Genomic DNA, 5880 nt, shown 5'->3' on the forward strand with positions numbered 1-5880 from the left:
TTCATATAGTATTTTATATGTTCTTTCTCTGCTGCGTCATCATTTGGATTTGTTTCATGGACTTCTTTCATATTTGCGGAAGTTCCGTCTCCCGTATTAACATGCAGTATGGCAGCTGAAAATCCTGATCACAACATCATTATTCTGCTTGAAAGAGAACAGAAACGGGCGAGCGTATTCTTGAAAAACGACAGAACTCAAAATACGGAACATTAGCTCTTTTAAGTAAACAGTGAACTGTATTATTGGCATATTATTTGCAGTGATGTATTGTTGTTCTGAGTTGCTTCACTATAGAAAAACTATTATGTAACAATGGTACAACGGTTAAATTAGATAATTAAGAACTCTTTATGTCAAAAGCAAAGAAATTAAACATTTCTGTTTATTCATTACCATTTAAATAATGCAAAATTAGTGAAATGATTCTTCAAAACTGTCATAATCCAATATTTAACCGTCCTACGCTTAAGTCTACTAAAATAACAAAAATAGAAATATCACGTTGCTCTTTTTGTGACTTCAACACAAAACAACGGCAAACGATCCGTTCGCTTTGGAATTCACCGCTTACCTAACAATGGAACGCTTTTGTTCTCATGAGCATGTACACACTTCAAATAATTAAACTGCCACAACTACCGTCTAATGGCAAAATTATGAAATTAAAGGGACACACTTTTGATGACTGGTCAAGAAGCGTTTCTTCAACTTAGTCATGGTAGCGACTAATAAATGGAGATTTTTGAGTTGTGCTATTTTTGTCGCAAGGATGCATTGCTTCTAAAATGGGATACCAGTCGACGCAAGAATTGTGAATGGAATCGTCGAAAGAAAAGAAATATCGCTGGGATTAACAAGGAAACGATGTGTCGTGTGAACTACGACACATGGTTTTGACTGTTCATTTCAAAGATTTTCCTTAGCCTTTTACGTCTGCAGTTAACAGAAGAAACATGATACTCTCGGAGAAACAACGGACAACTACGTTTCCGCCAGACTACGCATGAGGCAGTCGTTGCCTTATCGACGACTTCTGCTTCCGCCAGGTATCTCCGGCTTCTTAGGGCTCTCCAGTTGTGTGTTCCGCCTTCTTCACGGAACTCCGTCTGCCAGGATCGCATTGGAGCCAATGACACGAACTTGTCACGACACACTAGTCGGCTAGTCCGCCACACTTCACGAATGCTTGGCTCTGAGCAGGGTACACGAGAAATCAGTTGGTACTTGAAAAGGTACCCACTAAAGGTTTTTGTTTTGTCGTGTGCTGCCGAGAACTTGCATTTAAACACGCAGTCAAGAATTACTAAACTCGTCTGAAATAGTTACTCGCTCCCCGCCGAAGCCGGTTGCTTGCATTCGTAAGGCTAAGCCCAAATTGAGACGCATATAGCACGTGTGATATGACACGATACTACAGCGCGACGCGCACGTTTTGCTCGTGTAGCGCTGGTTCTGCGCAAATCGAGACGCGTACACCATACTTCGCACGCGCCGATTGGCGACGCACTGCGCTTACAGAACCGAAGCGCTCTCACCCTGTAAACTTTCTCATAGATTTTAAAGAAAGTATTCAGTAAAAATATTTTACTTTTTCCTTGCTTGCAGCATTGAAAGTCAGTTTCGCGTCGAGGTGCTCATCATCTCGCTAACCGTCATACTTATTGTGAGATACACATTTTAATAAGGCACTACGCAAAATTAAATAAGTTAGCAATGAAAAACAGGTCTCGCTATGAATTTGCTTCGTATGAAATTTGTCTAACATATTGAATTTTTCCTTAGAATTGGAAACATGTCTCTATCCGTCTCTTATCTCAAGAAAATGGATCCCATGTAGCGCGTTCACTCCCGATCTCACGCCTGCGGGAATGAAATATTTACAATAACCCTCATATCTCCTAAATTTCTCGAGACATCGAAACGAGATTTGGGCAAATGATGACACCCGAGGAGGAGAGTATTTTGCCAGTTCGTAAACACACTGAACTTTCTTATCGACGGCGATATATTAGAAGTTGTACTTCCTATTTTGGTTTCTTCATTCCATTGACTGTAATTCTTTAAGACCTATCGACAGCTAGTGAAACAAGAGTTTCCTAATATGGAAATAAACATCTAATTTCTTCTCTTTCGCTACCGTAAAATAACACAATGAGGTTTTTCGTAAGCTATTGAGCTCTCTCGTCGGCAATTACTTGTCTAAGGAGACACTGTTTCAGAATTCTATCACAATAGCTGCTGCAAAAAGGAGTTTGTGCTAATTATACTGTGTTTTGGAAAAAGGGGTATAATTAAACAGGTCAACAGGAGAAATGTGGCCGTTACTCATAGGTGGTGATTCTTCTTCGAATGAGAAAAGATTGATAATTCCCACAAAAATCAATCGCCAATTGTGTTGGAATTTTGGTTGAATCCCATAACCCATTGTATTTTTAACACTGAGCGACTGGAATGGAAACTTACCAAAAGAGTTTACTCCCTTTCATCGTCTGAGCAGTATGAAAATAATGACCGGCGTACCCTTCAGGCGGAATGACAAGTACATGCCAGGTGCTGGTTACTCACCTACAGCTTGCGGAACTGACAATGTGTGATTCGCTAACAAAATAGTTGTTATTGAGAAAAGTAAACAATTGATACATTTCACAACACAGTGCTCAGTGTATCGCCAGCAGCTGAGAATATGTGCGCGACAGGAAGCTAGCCAATTGTGTCTTGTGAAGGTGCGCCCACACCACTCGTGTGGCTCGTGTACTGGTGAGACTTGCGAGCCTTACGAGTAATATGGACGGAGGTAAGCTCCGAGGACTTGCCGCGAAACAGGCTTGCGAGCCGCCCGAGCATGTGGCTTGTCTGGCTCCGGCTGTTGACGGTGCATCAAAGGGATGTGCGGCGAGCTAAGCATGTGGTGTGGACGGCAACAAAGCACTTACCAGTTGGCTCGCTGTACAGTTTTGTCTTGGTATTATTCTTTTTCTGTGTTGTGGACATCGGTTTTTGATTTCAAATGGAGTGGACCAACAATTTTGTCATTAAATTCATAAATACTTACGAACAATTCCCTGTGCTGTGGGATGCAACAAACTCCCAATATAAAATAAAATTTAAAAAAAGTGAAGCGTGGGATTCCATCGCGACAGAACTCGGCGTGGATGTGGCCGAATTAAAAAAACAAATGACCAGCTTATTAGCTACTTACAGGAAAGTCTGCCAGAAGAAGACAGCCTGGGAAATCTGGCGCTGGTGTTGAGGAAGTGAACACTCCAAACTGGTTCGCTTTCAAAACATTTGAATTTCTGCAATGCAAATATCATTCACGGGAGACAATCAACACAGATGTAAGTAAAATATATTTATTTTTGGAAATGTGTAAACAAACTTAATGGGGTTCAGTCCCTTTTTGGTTCTGTCACCACAGCTACTTAACTTTTTATCTTTCTCAGCTTACGTTTCGGTCCCTGCTCATTTGTTAATTTTAAATTTTTTGGTGTTATTCTCTTATATACCATTAATCATATAATTTTTTACGATATTTCTTTAATATTTATTTTAGCTTACTACCATTTCTATTAGGATATACGTAGTAATTGCGTGTAGTTTTCAAATTAAAAAATTAAAAAATGTGCTAATTGTGATAAAATTATAAGATTCATGGGAAAATGAGTTCTGAATGTCACAGAGGGAAAAGGAGGAAATGGAGTAACATGATTGGAATACATACTGGGGCAACGCTGGGTACTCAGCTAGTAATAAATAAATAATAATGAATAACATTTATTTTTCTAACACAGTATACTGAAGCACATTAAATTTATTTGTATTTTATTTGCATATTATGTTATCTGAGAAAATAAAAATAACAAAATACGAATTAATAAAGGTAAAACTTCACATAGTTGAAATGTGTTCAGTCAGGCAGTAACTAGTACGTATGTAGCTAGTAGCTGAAAATTCTTTAATAAGTTATTGGTAATCATCTAGCCATGGCAATCTTCCCTCTTCAGAAATGAAATATGCAGCGAATTCATCTCTAATGTCTTGGGCAGTCTGCGTTGAACGTTGTGGAATGTTTGCTAATCGTGTAAACGTTATAGCAGGAGTGATGTCATTTCTCCAAGTTCCTGGCTTTAAATTCCCGTTCTCCTCAGGATCCACTGGAAGCAGAACTTTCTCGCTAGAAATTATGGAGGTATATATAAGTCATAATAACACTTTGGGCTTTCTCAAGCTGAAGTAATATAGGCTTTCTTAGTATCCGGAATACGGAAGAAAGTATACCGAACGCATTTTACACAATCCGACGTGCTCTTGAAAGTCTGTAGTTAAAAATTCTTTTCATTGACCTCCGTGGTTGTTGTGCACTATACCTCTTCATGATGTGATTGTTGAGGGTACACGCGTCCTCTGCGACAATAGCATAGGGTATTTTTTTCTGTCTATTTGGGAGGATACGATCGTCCAGAAACACGATGGTTCCATTACTCATATTCTTAAAAAAAGATGTATTTCGAAAAACACCACAGTCCGAAATTCCACCTTGGCAGCCGACATCAGCATACAAAAAACAGTAGTCAGCCACCACTAGACCAAAAAGAACAAAACTGACAAACATTTTATAATTGAAAAAATCGCTTCCAGAATTAACTGGGCTTTCGACTGCGCAATGTTTGCCATCCATTGCACCGAGGCAATGAGGAGAGTTTCATTTGCTCTCATACTCCTACGCTACAAGTAAACATTCTTGTTGTGTCTCTAGCATCTGCAAAAAAGTAAATAGAAACTAATAACTCCTAATAATATAAATAATTATTAAATAAATAGACAATAATGGACATTTTAATAATTATGAACATTAATAATAATTAAAATCAGTAATTTTGCGTAATAATAGGCAGTAATCATTATGAGAAATATTCTGAATTTCACTTATTAACTTGACATTGTTCCCAATTTTTTACGATTATTATCGTTTATCCTCCTATTCCTACATCCATCCTTTTTTATTTCACTTGCTTTGCTATTGTTTATATCATTCTTTTGTCGTCGCTTTCTTTTAGGAGGAATTTAAGGAGGATTTGGAAGAACAGCGGTTGCGGGCATCGATATAAACGAAGGTACAGCGAGCACTTCCGAAGAAATTAGTAGTCCAGATGTCGGTCATCAAACAATGCAACACAATAAACTGACACCCACACCAAACAAACGCACGAAGGTATCTGCTTCACCAAAAAAAAAAAAAAAAAAAAACCAGAGAAAAAGGGCCGAAGATCTTCGTATAGGAGAGGCATATAATGCACTACAAACGGCTTTATCTAAAACTAGAGACGAGTTCGACTCCTGTGAAGAGTACATAGCGAACGTCCTACGGTCCATGGACAACAGAACACGTGCTTTCGTTAAAAAAGAATTTTCCTACACGATTTTCAGAGCAGAAAGCGGCTGTTTCGAACATTCTAGACCAAGTTCAACCAACAGCGACTACAGTTGCTCGTCGCATTTACCGCTTCCTTCAACTCAACAAGTTCATGCCCATGAGCAGATGCAAAGCAACCTCCAACAGACAGCTACTTCTACTTCTGACAACACCGAACAAGACTATCCATATTTTCTGGATCTGCTTGATTTATAATAATTAAAAGTAATAATCTTAGCGTTTAATTGTTTATCATTCTTTAAATGTAAATGTTTTTATTTCTTTAACTTATTACCTGATGAATAAAATTGCATTAATAACAAAATTTGTATGATTTACTAACTTACCTTTACAAACACCTTCAAGTTGCCAGTAAGAGCTTCACATACTTCAGGAACAATGTTTGATATCACTTGCTTGGAGACTTTAAATAAAAAAACTGAGGCTGGTGTAGGAATCGCCAG

The 5880-nt window shown here is 38.4% G+C and overlaps 1 pseudogene; it reads left to right on the forward strand.

Moving 5' to 3' along the window:
• The first annotated feature begins 3010 nt into the window (after nucleotides 1–3010).
• On the forward strand, nucleotides 3011–5632 carry LOC126095470 (uncharacterized; annotated as a pseudogene).
• Nucleotides 5633–5880: the final 248 nt, after the last annotated feature.

This window comes from Schistocerca cancellata, chromosome 8 (assembly GCF_023864275.1).
Source record: "Schistocerca cancellata isolate TAMUIC-IGC-003103 chromosome 8, iqSchCanc2.1, whole genome shotgun sequence".
Lineage (NCBI taxonomy): Eukaryota > Metazoa > Arthropoda > Insecta > Orthoptera > Acrididae > Schistocerca > Schistocerca cancellata.